The sequence below is a fragment of the Xenopus tropicalis genome, chromosome 4 (genome assembly GCF_000004195.4).
Source record: "Xenopus tropicalis strain Nigerian chromosome 4, UCB_Xtro_10.0, whole genome shotgun sequence".
NCBI lineage: Eukaryota > Metazoa > Chordata > Amphibia > Anura > Pipidae > Xenopus > Xenopus tropicalis.
Window position 1 is genome coordinate 102,743,188 of NC_030680.2, and position 16,980 is coordinate 102,760,167.

General features: G+C 37.5%; 1 long non-coding RNA gene across 1 annotated transcript; it reads left to right on the forward strand.

Moving 5' to 3' along the window:
* The first annotated feature begins 12,246 nt into the window (after positions 1 to 12,246).
* On the forward strand, positions 12,247 to 14,535 carry LOC116410382. The gene is made up of 2 exons (XR_004222347.1): positions 12,247 to 12,379; positions 14,327 to 14,535. It is a non-coding gene; the product is annotated as an uncharacterized LOC116410382 (long non-coding RNA).
* The last annotated feature ends 2,445 nt before the right edge of the window (positions 14,536 to 16,980 follow it).

A 16,980-nucleotide genomic window follows, 5' to 3' on the forward strand; every position in this document is an offset into this window, starting at 1 on the left:
AAAACAAGATAAATCCTGTCAGAACTTATTTCACCTTTATTGCAAAATCTCCCTTAATGCAAAGAAGTTGAAAACAAATGAGAAAAATTTCAGTGAAAGAAGGAAAAACAAAAACAGGAGGGCTTGAGAAAAGTCTGGTTGCTTGTACTTTCTAGAATGTAGCCACAATGGAATAAAGGCTTTTCAAATTTAAAAAAAAAAAAAAAAATTGGTGCTGTTCACCAAGGGAGAGATGAGGGGGGTCAAGGCAGTTCTAGTTAAGGGGGCTTTTATAGTCTCGGGGGTAAAGTTCTTCTTTAATGTTTTAATTATTTTTTTTAAGCAGACTTAGGGGCTGATTTACTAAGACATGAATTCCGACCGAATTGGAAGAATTCCGATTGGAAAATGAACATTTTGCGACTTTTTCGTATTTTTTGTGATTTTTTTCGGCGCCTTTACGACTTTTCGGAAATTATCGCGACTTTTTTGTTACCAATACGATTTGCGTGAAAAAACGCGAGTTTTTCGTAGCCATTCCGAAAGTTGCGATTTTTTCGTAGCGTCAAAACTTGCGCGAAAAGTTGCGCTTTTTTCGTAGCGTTAAAACTTGCGCAAGTTTTAACACTACGAAAAAATCGCAACTTTTTGCGCAAGTTTTAACGCTACGAAAAAATCGCAACTTTCGGAATGGCTACGAAAAACTCGTGTTTTTCCGCAAAAATCGTATTGGTAACGAAAAAGTTGCGATAATTTTCCGAAAAAATCGCAAAATACCGATCATTACGAAAAAAACGCAATCGGACGCATTCGGCCCGTTCGTGAGTAAGTAAATGGGCCCCTTAAGGTATGACGATCCTAATTACAGTATGAAATACCCCAGATCCCAAGCAATACATCAGAAGGTATGCACCACATTTTGAATGGTTAACTTCCTGGGTGCCAGAGTCAGTCAAAATATTTACAGCAAAAAATGGTGTAACAAAAAAGTACTATTTATTAAACTGTATTGTTTTACTAGGTCTTTGGCACCTTGACTAAAAGTTTTTGTATGCTATTTGTTTTAAAAGGAAGTGCAAAGGTTTGTCTACTAGCTTTAATGATTCTATCCAGTATAAACAGAGGTTAATTACCTGCTGCTCTCATCCAATCACAGACTGAAAAAGGGCTTTTAATAAACCCTTCCCCTGCCAGTTTATTACCTGAGCAAACTGGTTAGGTGGGGTGGTAGTCGGTAGTCTTGACTCGTCTGGTCTGGTCTGTAAGCAAGTCTAAGATAAGGGTGTTCCTGTAATTTAGTAAGAAAGAGGAGTTTTGGATTCTCTAACTTTGTCTCTGCATAAACCCCTGGCACTGTGTTTAGATTGTCTCTGAGTTAGATCCAGACTTGTTTTTGATTTAATTCTCTAATCCTAGTCAGTCTGAGCAAGTATGCGCTCTGTATTCTCCCACTATAGCAGCCTGCACAGCTTAGCCTGTCTGTATTTCCCTGACTGTCCACCACTCAGCTCACATCTCTTAGGGCTCTTACCCACTAGCGGATTTTACAACACTCCCCTGCAAGTGGGGTTCTCCTGCGTTTCACCTCAGAGGAGTGTAGAAAGAAATGCACCCCATTCTCCCTTATGGGGCTGTACTAACACATACCATGTAAGCATTGAATGCAGGTGAATAGAATAGAATAAAAAAGAATATATCTTTATTGTCATTGTCACATAGTAAACAACAAAATTTAAAAGAAGCAAAACAACTCAAAGCGAAGGCATAATAGCAGAAACACCACATACAGCTACACTTTCTATTAAAAACTAGAAATAGCAATGAGCGAATTTTTTCAGCAGGCATGGATTTGCAGCAAATTTCAGCATTTTGGCATTGGCAAATTATTTTGCGAAACTTCAGTTGAAATTTGCTGCAGAAAAATTTGTTGCGCAATTTTTTTCCCGTGCGTCAAATTGGGCGCGATCGCATCAAATTGGGCGCGGTTGCGGTAAAAAAGGTGCAGTCGCATCAAATTGGGTGCGGTCATGTAAAAAAAAGGCGCGTTCGGGTCAAAATTGGGCGCGGTTGCATAAAAAAAGCATGGATGACAAAAAATAGATGCGGACGACAAAAGAGATGTGGGCAACAAAAAAAAAATCATGCTACAAATGCGCTTTACAAATTTTCCAGCGTTACGCAAATTTTCTTGCCGTTTTGAAGCGAAACGGGACAGATTCGCTCATCATTACTAGAAAACAAAAAATAAACTACATTTGTAGTTGACATTGCATGCACTTCCAAATCCCATACAGTTGCACTCTGTACCCTGGAGGACCAGACTTAATACCACATATTAAGGGAGTGGGGCAAACCTACACAGAAAGACTGAAAATGGTTTGCAACAGTAATAATATTACATACTACTGTCTGAAGCATGCAGCACTCAAGGCAGAACACATTCTGCATGGGGGGACAAGGCATATTATACAGATATGCAACCTGTTATACAGAATGCGCAGGACTTTTGGAAGGGTTTTTGGATACGGGGTCTTTCCGTAATTTGAAATCCCATACCTGAAGTTTAAACATTAAATAAACCCAATAGGATTGTTTTGTAGTCAATCAAAACCCTAGTTTTAAGACCACAGTTTATCCCTTTTTTCTTTCTCTTCCAAAATGCCATTGTCCACAAACAATGCTTTGGGCACTGAACATTAATGGCCCCTCCTTTTGCATACAGACCATACAGACATATAAGGAGAGATACATTTAGATTAATCTAAAATTATAGATGCAAACGCTAGCACTAATTGCATGGGGTCAGATACATATTGTACCCAGTACAGCACAAAGAAATGTTTGCTAACAGATTGAGATGTGTCAAAAACTGTGCACTGAGTACTTGAAGCGCTGTTTAATTTAGTGTATTCCATTCTCGGAGCACATGATATGAAAATATAGGGAATAATGTACCCCATAATTTTCTCCAATAAGGATTAATTATATCTTAGTTGGGATCAACCGTTTTACATTTACAGAGATAATAGGATTTATTTTAAAAAAAAATTTAATTAAGTAAAATGTAGTCTATGGGAGACTTCTATCAGAGCTTTCTGGATAATGGGTTTCCAGATAATGGTTCCCTCACCTGTACAAGCGTACGCTTAAGATAATGTACTCATTATTCAAATTTTTTTTATATAAAACAAATATAAAATATTTGAAATAACATACTTTCAGACTTTCGTTTATGTCAGCTTTATCCAAACAGTTCTTTGCTACTTATCCAGTATGGAGAACATTTGCTCACTAAAAATGACCATAAAACTGAACTTCTGAGTAGGCCATCCTTTAAATAATCACCATTGTCACTGCGATTTTGTACAATCAACCAATTTATAAAGTTATGACACTCAGACTTATATATGACATATTTTTTTACCAATTTAAATTGAAGTGTCACAAGGCTGCAATGTCCAAATGCTATATTTCTGCCACTGACCTCTTATTTTTGACACATTATATGCCAGAAGGAACACATTTAAAAATGTTTGCTATTTCTTAAAGTGTGTGATTATTATATATATTATAACTGTAAACAGCATATTTGTCTCAATGCACCTTCATGACAGGGGTGCAAAGATTTATATTTAGATCTACTATTTCACTGCTTGGAGGGATAACAGCTCAAGAACTGCCACTGATCTTTCACATTTCTGCGTTTCTGTCATACAAAATCATGTCAGCACCAGATTTGTCATTAAATAGAACAGACCTGTCATTTTCTGTCACATAAAAATAATCTCTTCTGGTTTCTATCATGCGAGTGAATGGACTTGTGACATTTTATTGTGGAGAGGGACCTTGATGTTCTTTCTCACAGTTAAGGAATTGTCCCACATTCTGTCAAGAGAAAGAACCACACGATCAGCAGTATCATGATTGACTTGTGTGGTCAGATCACTGGACATACCAAGCTATGCTTAACCTTCAAACTGGGGATAGAGCCTGCTTAATTTAACCTCATTTAATTTTTAAAATGCCAGTAATAACTGACTGAATATCTATTCAGTAAATAAGGTCATACTAATCACTGTCAGAGCAGACAAAGAACTAGAACATTTATGCTATATGCAAATGATATTGTACGGAATATGATTGTCTTCTAAGCTGGCTTTTCTGTGTGCTTGGAGGACAAAATGGTCTAAATATATACACACTGGATATTATTGTATATATAGTAGTATAAATCATAATTTAAATATATAGAAAGCATTAAGCCTCATTGCCAGGTTAAACTAATCCCTATACCTCCTACTTTCAGGTTTCCTTCTTTCGAGGTGCATACGGTTCAGCTGTTCCACCCTCTCTCTGTGCGGGTGGCAGTTGTTTACAGACCTCCTTCTTCAAAATCCTTGGCAACATTTCTCTCTGACTTTGAATCATGGCTCTCTTTTTTTCTATGCTCTGACACCCCTGCAATTATTTTAGGCGATTTCAATTGTCATATAGATGACCCCTCTCAGTCCTGGCCCTCTCGATTTCTCCATCTAACCTCCTCCTTTGATCTCCGGCAGAGGACTAATACAGCTACCCATAAGAATGGTCATTTCCTAGATCTGCTCTTTTTCAAAACTTTAGACCTATCTGCATTTAACAGTGAGCCTTTTCCTCTTTCATCATCATCTTATCTCTTTTTCTATCTCTCAGCCTAAAACCCTGATTCGCAACACTCGAAGGGTCGATATAACTGCTCTCTCTAACTATCTTATAGTTCTAACCTCTCCTCCTTCTGTGCTTTCTCTGATCCTGAGTTACTGGTAAATACCTACAACTCTATTTTATCATCTGCAGTAAAACACCCATGCTCCCCTGCAGCCGCAACGCAGTCGTGCCCATAATCCCCGTCCCTGGCTTAACCCTCAGACACGATTTCTGCGCTCCTGTGCATGATCTGCTGAGCACATTTGGAGAAAATCTCGTGCAGAAGCGGATTTCCTCCACTATAAATTTCTTATGGTGTGTCTCAACACTGCCCTATCCCAGGCCAAGCAAGTATACTATAACACACTTGTAAATGATAATAAATCAAACCCACAACACTTATTCTCCATATTTAACTCACTACTTCATCCTTCACCAGTTGAATCAATCTTTCTGAACACACACTCCAGGACTTTGCTGACTTTTTTAATGGTCAATTCTATCCGCAAACAAGTTTCCCAATCTTCAGATACCGGTAATCTCAACCTTCCCAAATCTCCTCTTTCTGTATTCAGCTCTTTTTATCTCGTAACAGAGTCAGAAGTTTCTCAGCTTCTCTGATCCTCTCCGCCTACTACCTGCCCGCTGGATCCTATGCCCTCATCGCTACTAAAACAGTGTGCCCCTGTCCTTACTCCAGCTCTTACTCATATATACAATTTCTCTCTGGCTTCTGGTACTTTTCCCTCTCTATTCAAACAAGCATTTGTCAAACCTATTCTTAAAAAGGCTAAACTGGACCTGTCCTGCCTTTCTAACTACCGTCCCGTCTCTCTCCTGCCCCTAGCCTCTTAACCCTATGCAGTCTGGTTTTCGCCTGTGCACTCCACTGAGACAGCCTTATGTAGAGTGGCAAATGATCCCCAGACAGCCAAGGCCAAAGTACGCTACTTAGTCCTCATTCTCCTAGACCTTTCCTCTGCTTTTGATTCTGTCCTTATGCAAATTCTCTATTCTCTGGGTATCCGGGATCAGGCTGCCTCCTGGTTCTTTTCCTATCTCTCTAACCATTCCTTCTCTGTTGCTCTTGCTAACAAATCCTCTACCCCAGTTCCGCTTAGTGTGGGGGTGCCTCAGGGCTCTGTGCTTGGTCCTTTGCTGTTCTCCCTGTACACTCTCTCTTTAGGAGACCTTATTTCTTCTTTTGGTCTTAAATATCACCTATATGCAGATGACATCCAGATATATTTAGACACCCCTGCCCTAATCACTGATGTTCAAACCCAGATTGGTAATCTGGCTATCTCCTCTTGGATGAACCGACGCCAGCTCAAACTTAACCTAGCTAAAACAGAGCTCATGGTCTTCCCGCCCAAACCTGGCCCTCCTCCTCCTTTCACCATTACTATTGATGGCATGACCATCAACCCTGTTAATTCTGCACGCTGTCTTGGGGTTATCTTTCACCAGTCACTTTCCTTTTTTACCCATATTAATAACACTGCCAAAACTTGCTGTTTTTTCCTCTGCAATATTGCCAAGATACGCCCCTTTCTTTCACAAGTTACAGCTAAAACACTTATACATGCCCTTATCCTTTCCCACTTAGATTACTGCAATCTCCTGCTAACCGGCCTCCCAGACTCCCACCTCTCTCCCCTGCAATCAATCTTAAACTCTGCTGCCAGGATCCTCCTGCTCTCTCCTAAGAGGGAACCTGTTCAGCCTCAATTAAGCTCTCTAGCATGGCTGCCTGTTAAGCAAAGGATAGCATACAAAATCCTTCTGCTAATGTTCAAAGCCCTTCATGCCTCTGCTCCTTACTACATTTCTTCACTGGTCTCCCTGCACGTTCCTGGTCGTCTCCTCCGCTCCTCTCAGAGCCTCCGTCTCTTTACACCATCCACACCCACTGTGCTCTCTCATCTTAAACCTTTCTATCTCGCTGCTCCTTACCTCTGGAACTCTATCCCTGAATCCCTCCGTAGGGAAAACTCACCCACTCTCTTTAAGAAAAAGCTCAGCTGTTACCTTCTGGAGCACTAAAACATTATTTTGCCTAGTCCTGTGCTTAAGGGCAAATGCCCATACCTGGTGCACTCTTACCTTCCAATTTGTGCCTGTATGTTACCCAACCACTTAGATTGTAAGCTCTACGGGGCAGGGACCTCCTTCCTACTGTGTCTCATACCACATGGCACTTATATACATGTCCCTATATATCCCTTTGCATTTATATATATTTATTGCATTTATTTATTATAACACTTGTCCTCCCTGTGTGTAATTTTGTATTTTGTAAGATTGTACAGCGCTGCATACCCTTGTGGCGTTTTATAAATAAAGTTATACATACATACATACATACATACATACATTATGACCGCAGCAGCACTTGTAAGCATGCAAAAAGGGACACTGTCATTGCACTCGTTGATGCCTTTTATTAAAGGTACTGGTATCCAAAGATGGTCCTTGCACTTCTTATAGTTGCACTTAGCACAAGTGTGCCTATTGGCACAGTGGAATCCTGAAGATACTAGCACCTTTAAGCTGGCGATAGTTTCAAAGTTTCTTCTGCAGGCTGCATTAATAGGTGTGGCAGATTTGCAACCAGCAAATCATACATAAATATCATTATAACATCAAGGACTGGAAATGAGACATTCCTCACTCTAACAAACATTAGACACAATTGCATCTAATTAGTTAAGATGGATACCCACAAATTGTGCCAAATGCTGCTATATGGGGAAAAAACACAGTATTATGGGTGAAAACAGATGGCAATTTGTGTTCAAAATTGTACTTTGCAGACTGCATTTGCAGTCCTGAAGGAGCCCTGTTGTCTATATTATTTGATAATGTAAAACTGGGCAGAACAAACTGTCAATTTTATAAATCTTTATATATCTGCAATCTGAGCTTTTAAATAGCAAATGAAAAGCAATGTAGATAAAATATATGCAAAATGATGCATTTTGAGTGTGAACATTTGTAGTTAAAGTTTACCCTTGGTCATATCTTGATAAAGCATTATCTAGGAGTATAAGTTTATAATAAACTTATCTGCACTGAGCTATATGTAACTGAACTGACTAGATAAAGTAAACTTCTGTCTAGCAAGGTAGATTAATGGGAGAAAAGTATAATTCTGCCTATTCATATCTCTACAAAGGCTTATCTTGAGTATGCAGTGTGTTTTCTTTGTGTGTTGATGTATGTTTGGTGAATTAATAGTGCAGCAAGTTACAGCAGCTGGTCAACACTACAGCATGACTGAGTGCTCACATTTTCGCTTTGTTGCATGTATAGTGTAGCAGAATATTGCTTCTAGCTGCCATTGGAAGCCTATAGAAAAATGAATTAGACAAAGGTGTATCTTAATAACAGCACCCAGGAGTTAAAAGCTTCCTCTGCTGGCCTCACTACAGTAAGGGAACGTGGTTCAGCAACCCAGCTGCACATATTGCACATTGTTGCTGGGGCTCAATAAATGAAAATGTTCCTATAGTTCCTGAGTACAAAGGGTAAGAGAACACAGTTGTACCACTTAGTCACATATAATTCATGCTGTTACTAGGTCTTTAATGTTTTCAAATGTACTTTAATATTTAGCACATAGTAGGTAGTGGAGGACTCAAAACTCCAATTTGTTAAAATGAATTTAAAGCAGGTCACACAGGCTGAATTTGAGCAAAATAATGACTGTATATCATTTGTTAAAAAAATAGCAGCTTGTCAATACTACAGCATGGTTCAGACTAAGCATTCATCATTTATTTTTGTTTAAAAAAACAAAATATATCCTTGTATATGTATGGAAGAAATGTTATCTCTTCTCTCAGTTGCCTAAACTTTCAGGTACAAAAGTACATTTGTAAAAAAAAGTTTTCAATGTAGTTTTCATGGTTAGTCACATTGCTGTGGTAGTAGAATATGCGATGAGGAATGGGAAGAAATTCTGGAACCACCGTTTGCATTGTGTAACTGTACATTGTTATACTCACTGAAGAATAATTAAACCTTTTTTAAAATCTCTAAAATTACTCTGTACAGCCCATAAAATAACATACTGTACCATTCCCCCACATCCATATATTATATTTCGTCTAGCATAAAGCTTTCTAAGCACTTTCTATGCTAGACGAGGAAGTCAGTAAAAGTGCTGCAATTGAGCTCCTTGTAATAGAGAAAAACAAAATAAATCTGCATATAGGGAGAAAGGTATGTTATTCTGAGGGCTGTACATAGTAATTTAAGAGGATTTTAAAATAAAAGGCTTACTTATCCTTTATTGATGGACACAACTTTGATAGCCTACATGACATGGGGACTCCTCAACTGACCCTTCGCTTTCAACCATCCCTCTGAACCTTACTCCAGGAGCCAGAAATGGGTAAAATGGCCACAACATTTATTCACATATTTTTCACCACAAGGCAATATTCAAAGTCAGAATTCCTTAAGATCTGCCATTCCTCACTGAAGACGAAGTCAGCACTATGTCATTATATCCACCACGGAGTATTAGGCTGCCTCTACCTACAGAGCAGATGGCCCCAAACTCTGCTACCAGCAGGAGCTGTATCTCCCACCATGAAAGGAGTTCAGCAGCCCTATCACCTATCACAAGCAGTAGTAGTGTCTGTATCAATCAACCCACCATGCAGTCACAGGAGATGACCTCCTTTCTCCCTCTTCTAAAATTACTTGTGCAATACTCTGGCAAGGTCCTACCACTGCTGTGTCAAATAAAACCTAAAATACATTATCATATATCCGCTGGTTTGATCCAGAGGAAGGCAAAAAACCCAGCCTGAAGCCTGTACCAATTATGCCTGTACCAATCTGTCCCATTTTGTTTTGCCATAAAATCGCGAAACGGCAAGAAAATTTGCAAAACGGCGAAAAATTTGTGAAATGCATTTGTCGCACTTTTTTTTGTCACCCTCGGTTTTTTTTTTTTGTCACCCACATCTTTTTTTATGCAACCGCGCCCAAATTTTGCCGCGACCACTCCCAATTTGAAGTGCGACAAGACATTTTACACGCGACAAAGTTTTTCACGCCGAATTTTCATGGAAGCTTTGCGAAACAATTCGCCAATGGCCATTCGCCAATGGGAAAAAAAACGCTCATCACTACTCAAGAGGGAAAAAAAATTCTTTCTGACCCGAGTGGCGAATGGAAACATTCCCTGGATCAAGCATTGACATTCATTTAACATGAATAATACCATGCAGACTCTTAGGTTTATACTGTATACTGCAATGTTACCAAAACCACAATATAACAGTACATACAGGAAAACATCAACATTCAGTTATTAATAGATAATATGATAACATAAAAAAGAGAAATTCCTGACATTTCACAAAATATGCAAAATGTTTCTACCTGCTCAGAAGATAGGAAGTGAACTGCTTCTCTCATTACATCACATTCCTATCCTTCTCCACCCCCAGCCCAGCTTTCCTTGGCTCATTGTTTTTCATACAATTACAGCTACATCTGATTCTGCCAATGTTTAAACATAAACCAGTGTAATCTGGCTGCTGGTCATTTCGATCCCTTGTCATGCAGCCCCTGTGTTTATAGCTCCAGGGCATTCCTCTCTAACAATACTATGCATTTTCTATGCATTGGTAAAAGGCTTGCTATTTAAATTCAAATATTAAATACATTCTTACCATTCATGGATTTTTGTGCAAACACTGTAGCTCCAGCCATAATGACAGGTTATACTATAGTGTAAAACAGAATGCTTCAAAGCACATATTATGAGTTCTACTAATAAAAACTGCTTACAGATTTTGCAGGTTTTGAAATTATGAATAGAAAATGTCATTTTTAAGATCGTAGAATCTCCTGTGTTGACAGAGACAGCATTGTATATCCTATATTGTTTTCTATGTTATTCTATGTTTTTGCTCTGAGATCTTGTTACCTATATAGTGTATGTCACAGCAACCAGGACTGGCCCATCCAAACAATATGAATTGGCTACTCCAGTAATGTAGAAGTGGACTCATAGCCACCATCCACTTCCAGGTGATGTAGAAAATATATGTCATTTAATAACAGACATCTTTATCAGCATGTTCTTTATGGATTCATGATGGTTTGCATGTAATGATTACAGGATCTCAATGATGCAGTGGGTGGAAAAGTGATATGTATTTTGCATAAAGAAACTGCTTAAGTATTACCGAGCATGGACTGCTGAGATGTAGTGCCAAAAACATAAGTACTGACATGCTATATCAGGGATCCCCAACCTTTTATACCCGGGAGCCACATTTAAATGGAAAAAGTGTTGGGGAGAATCTCAAGCATGAAAAAGGTAACTGGCGGTGCCAATAAGAGCCATAATTGGCTACTTTATAGCCCCTATGTGGACTGGAAGCCTACCGAAAGCTCTGGTTGGCATTATACTTGGTTTTTATTAAACCAAAACTTGCCTCCTTACCAGAAGCTAAAAAAATGAGCACCTGCTTTGAGGCCACGGGGAGAAATATCCAAGGGGTTAGTGAGCAACATGTTGGCCCGAGTTACTGGTTGGGGATCACTGTACTACATTATATAGAAAGCCCCTAGCTTGGTTTTATGAATTTTACTATGCCTGCATAGTAAATTGTGGTGAGATGTAAGAGATGTGGTGAGATGAAACCTATTCAGTTAAATCATTTCTGCACAAGTTCTATTTGTTTGTTTTGTATAACTGGCATAAAGCAATGAACAAGGATTTCTGCTTCAGATAATATTTGGCATGTACAACAATATGTCTTTTTTTTAACATTTTTGTGTTATTGAACTTTTGTTTTTACACTGTAAGCTGGAGAGGGACTTCAAAGAATGATATCTTTATCACCAACTCAATGTCGTTGACTTTCTGTACCTCGGGACACATGCAACAGCTCTACAACACAATGAACTTTCATATTTTTTCAAAGCTTTATTTGGAAGCTTGCACAGTAAGTCTGCTCTGCCAACAAAGGTATCACGTGTACTGCATGTTTATTGCTTTTTCCACAACAATCTTTGCAAGACCCCTCACTTGTATTAAATGCTGCAACATGGTATTCAGAATATGTAAATAATCTATCCTAGAGATGCATGCTTGAATGTCATGCTGATACAAAACATTGTATACATAGCTGCTACATTTTCCTATGAACAGATTTTCCGACATGCCATTCTTTATGGATAAATGCCACTGTGCTTTTAGTCTCATAGTTATTTGTATTTTGCTTTAGTCAGGTCACTGTACTGTATATTATATAAGAATTAATACATATTAAAAAAAGAACACATTACTTGAATGAATTTTCAGCATGCAAAGGCTTTGTTTTCTTAATCTTGTATTACTAGTATAATATTGAATGAATGTCTCACTTACATGACTAGTTCATTTAAATTCATTTTGCATAATTTGAGTGATTAAAGGTAAGGTTATAACCTTTTTCAAAATGAAGCTACATAATGTTAAAATAAAGCCTTTGTACATTAGAGGAGCACTTCAGAATGAAATCTATATTACAATGATTAACATGTCCTTTATTCCTCCTCATTAGACTGAGGGTCACCATGCTCAAACTGTGCTGTTTTTGTCATTTTGCAAGACATGCCAGGGAAACACTAATGCGTGAAGATTGTGGGCATTCAGAATTCTATTTCTGTCATGTCAAATTGCATTAGTGAGGGGATGCAGGTAAGCGCTTGTTAATCTGAAGTCTTTAGGGCTGATACAAGTGGTCAGCAGAAGAGAAAGTAACCTACAGGTATCCATAGACACTATTTTTAAAAAATAATTTCAATTTTTTCTGTAATAATAAAACAGTACCTTATACTGTTTTATTATTACAATACTTTTTTTGGAAGCAAAACAATCCTGTTGGGTTTATTTAATATTATAATTATTTTTTAGAAGACTTAGGGGCAGATTTACTAATCCACGAACGGACCGAAAGCGTCCAAACGCGTTTTTTCATAATGATCGGTATTTTTGCGACTTTTTTGACGCTGCCGCAACTTTTTCGTATGTCCCGTGATTTTTGTCGTCACCGTCACGACTTTTTCGTGTATTTTCCGCGAGTTTTTCGCCGCCGTTGCGAAAAAATCGTATTGGTTTTTCCGGCATTTACTATCGCGCAATACGAAAAAATTGCGACGTAGACGAAATAATCTCGCAAAATACGATAAAGTCACAACGGCGCCGAAAAAGTCGTGACAAATACGAAAAATCGCTAGGGCAACGAAAAAGTCGCAAAATGTTTGTTTCCAATACGATTTTTTCCCTTTTGGGATTCGGATTCGTGAATTAGTAAATCTGCCCCTTAGGGGTCCATTCATGAATTTCGGATTGTTAAAAGCACGATTGGAAAAATGTAATAGTAACTACGATAATTTACAATGTGGGTAAAGTTACGAAATGTTCGTATATGAACGATTCAGTGAGGAAAACCTTTCTGACTTTGAAACTTCAATGCATGATTTTGGAAGCCTTCCATAGGACTCAATAGCACTCTGCCAAAAGATAGTCACAATCCCAAAGCTTGAATGAATTCCAAAATAGTCGTAGTCTTTGCCAAAAATACAACTTTTTCAGGGAATTTAACGAAAACCACAAAAAAATTGTACTATTTTAACAATAATATCGTGGTCAATATGAAAAGTTCTAACAATTAGAAAAAAATACACATTTTTGTCATTCGTGGTCAATTGTGCTTTAATGAATGGGCCCCTTAAAGAATGGTGATTACTGAAAAAACCCTTATCTGGAAAACCCAGGTCCTGAGCATTCTGGATAACAGGTCCTATACTGTACTTCTAAAAATATATATTAAAAAAAAATATATTGAAATAAATTTACAATACAGGTCTGATGATAAATTATTTAAATTTAGATGCATTTTAAAACCTTGACATATTGTTTACAACCAGGACATGATTTTAAAAACTCTTGGCAAATTAAATAAGAAAAATAGAAATACCCCCAAATCTGCTCTCTCCTATAGGTAAACAGTGAAAAATATATTAAGTGCACATTTTGTGCTTACAGACCCTATGTCCCTATTTATGAAAGTGAATGAACACAAAGATGACACAGTGAAACTTCCAACACTATGGGGCTCATTAATAAATGTACAATTTGTTACAAATAGAAAAAAATCATATTTTTTCTAACTTTTAGAACTGTGTGTATTTTCTGTGACTTTTGCGTTAATTTCCGCAACTTTTTCATACTGTGCAACAAATTGTGCAACAAAAAAATATTTGGATACTTTCAGATCGTACCACAATATTTGCGTACAAGCATGATGCAACTTTTTGCAAAATTAATGCAGAAATTTTGTATTTAATGCGAATTTTCACAAATCATACTCGGAATTCGGACTTAATGAATCATCCCCTATTCCTATTTATCTTGCATTTATAACATTAATTTACATGGGAGATTCAGTGCCATGTTGCATTTATAACTTGATTTCATGTGGGCAATTCAGTGCAATGTTTTACAGGATATAGAGGGTTAGATTAGTCTATAATTTTTGTAATATTGCTACAGCTTTTAGAGGTTTTGATGCTTTCAATATGGAAGCTCATCACAATACTGTATTTTCTCTCTATGTTTTCTCTATGGCTCTTCAACCTACAGCCCAGAATTGGTATCAGACAAAGGAAAGAAATAGAGTGTAGAAGAAGAGGTATGTGCGGACAGAGGAATGGAAATGGGACAATGGAACCATCGTTTACTACTGAAAGATGGCCTAGAGATCAATATTCATCCAATTAATCACTTTTGGTCTCTTACGAAACTATCAGCAAAATGTTAAAAAAAAAAGGAAATAAACTTCCAAAAATCAATTGTAATGTATGATCTACATCATACTATATACTATTCCTTTATTGGTCGTCTTTATTTTTTCACCTATAGTAAAACAGGCCATGATACAATATTATCATAACATTCATTTCAGTGGAAAAATTGTGTGATTATCTATCTATCTAGATGTAAGAATATGGAGAGGCATGATAGTTACATAGTTACATAGTTACATAGGGTTGAAAAAAGACCATTGTCCATCAAGTTCAACCCATCCGAGTAAACCCAGCACACAACCTATACTTACCAATCTATACACTCAAATACATAAACTATATATACAACCAGTAATACTAGCTGTAGATATTAGTATCACAATAGCCTTGGATATTCTCATTGTTCAAAAACTCATCCAGGCCCCTCTTAAAGGCATTAACAGAGTCTGCCATTACCACATCACTAGGAAGGGCATTCCCCAACCTCACTGCCCTCACTGTGAAAAACCACCTACGCTGCTTCAAATGGAAGCTCTGTTCCTCTAATCTATAGGGGTGACCTCTGGTGCGTTGATTGTTTTTATGGGAAAAAAGAACATCCCCCATCTGCCTATAATCCCCTCTAATGTACTTGTACAGAGTAATCATGTCCCCTCTCAAGCGCCTCTTTTCCAGAGAAAACAACCCCAACCTCGACAGTCTAACCTCATAGTTTAACTCTTCCATCCCCTTAACCAGTTTAGTTGCAGTCTCTGCACTCTCTCCAGCTCATTAATATCCTTCTTAAGGACTGGAGCCCAAAACTGCACTGCATACTCAAGGTGAGGCCTTACCAGGGACCTAGAAAGAGGCAAAATTATGTTTTCATCCCTTGAGTCAATGCCCTTTTTTATACAAGACAGCACTTTATTTGCTTTAGTAGCCACAGAATGACACTGCCTGGAATTAGACAACTTACTACAAAAACCCCAAATCCTTCTCCATTAAGGATACCCCCAACACACTACCATTCAGTAGATAGTTCGCGTTTATATTATTTCTACCAAAGTGCACTTATCAACATTGAACCTCATTTTCCAGTTTGCTGCCCAGTTTTCCAATTTTGTCAAATCGCTCTGCAAAGCGGCAGCATCCTGCATGGAACTTATAGTTTTGCACAATTTAGTGTCATCAGCAAAAATAGAAACATTACTCTCTATGCCCACCTCCAGGTCATTAATAAACAAGTTAAAAAGCAAAGGACCAAGGACTGACCCCTGCGGTACTCCACTAACCACACTGGCCCAATTAGAAAATGTTCCATTTACCACCACTCTTTGTAATCTATCCTTCAGCCAGTTCTCTATCCAATTACAAATATTATGTTCTAGGCCAATATTCCTCAATTTGATCATTAACCTTCTGTGAGGTACTGTATCATGTTTATGGCTTAAACCATCTAAGCCATAAACTTTTAGATTATGTCTGCTCCATTTATACATTTGCAGTTTGCAAAATGTATGGTTCACACAAAACACTTCAGTAAATTAATCAACTTACTGTTTTCAAATATGAAATTAATTTATCGTCATAATTTTGACACTCATTTATTTATAATTAATTATCCAAAGATGATGCAAACTGGAATCTGTTCTATTGTGTTAAAGTAAAAAAAACAAACCTTAATAAATTGTTTTAGTTTTTAGTCATATCAGAAACCCTTATGTATGATATGTCAGAATAATTTTTTTAGAAATATAATATTTTGCTTGTCATTTCTGAGACCCTGCTAATTTGGCTTTCATAGCCCAGCTTAACAAAAGTGAAATAGGATTATTCCAGTATTCAAGCAGGATACAAATTAAGTAATTTAAAAATGTGATTGTATTTGTATGTAAATGATTTTATTCTAATACATTTTCTTTCTCAATTAATTAAAGAACATCATTAAGCTTTTTTTGTATAATCTTAAAGCAGCAGTAAAACAGGGAAAGTTCACCTAGGAGCAGTATTATGTACAAATCATGTCTGACATGATGTGCCTATTGTACAGAGCATGTTCTTATGATTTAATTTTTGTACTACAACCTTTAATGTGTGGATTTTAAATCCATATTTCCTTGTAGGTATTTGCTATTAATAAAACTTAACAAGGAAAAAGAAACCTGAAAGCAAAAACTCAAAAGCAATAGATACACATAGTGGCTGATTTACTAATCCACGAATCCGAATGGGAAAAATTTGGATTGGAAAACAAACATTTTGTGACTTTTTGGTAGCCGTTACAACTTGCGCGAATTGTCGCGACTTTTTCATAGCCATTATGACTTTCGTGAATTGTCGCGACTTTTTCATAGCCATTATGACTTTCGTGAATTGTCGCGACTTTTTCATAGCCATTACAAATTTTGGGAATTGTCGCAACTTTTTCATAGCCATTATGACTTTCGGGAATTGTCGCTACTTTTTCATAGCCATTACGACTTTCACGAATTGTCGCGACTTTTTCGT